We start from the raw sequence: 331 nt of genomic DNA, 5'->3' as shown, positions 1-331 counted from the left end.
TCAGGACATCCCCGCGCACTGTAGGGCCCGAAAAGCGCGAAGGCTGATCTTTTGTGCTGAAATTTCTCTCAAAATTTGAACTGCGTGAGGAAAACTTCAAGTACAAAAGTTTGAGACCAAATATAGGCTTCAATTTCTACAAAGGCCAATAGGTGGAAAACTTGCTGGATTTGGAGATAATTTCGAGGGAACTTTGGTAGAACGCCGGTCAAAGCTGTTTTTGAATTTGATTTGAAATTTGATCAAAATTCCACTTAGTTTTTGAACACCTTCCACTCAAAATCAGAAAAAGTGTTAAGTATGAAAGTTGTTCAATTTGAGGAGATCTACC

The sequence above is a fragment of the Setaria italica genome, chromosome VIII, assembly GCF_000263155.2.
Source record: "Setaria italica strain Yugu1 chromosome VIII, Setaria_italica_v2.0, whole genome shotgun sequence".
Classification (NCBI taxonomy): domain Eukaryota; kingdom Viridiplantae; phylum Streptophyta; class Magnoliopsida; order Poales; family Poaceae; genus Setaria; species Setaria italica.
The sequence above is the reverse complement of the archived record's forward strand: the minus strand, read 5'-3'. Positions refer to the sequence as shown.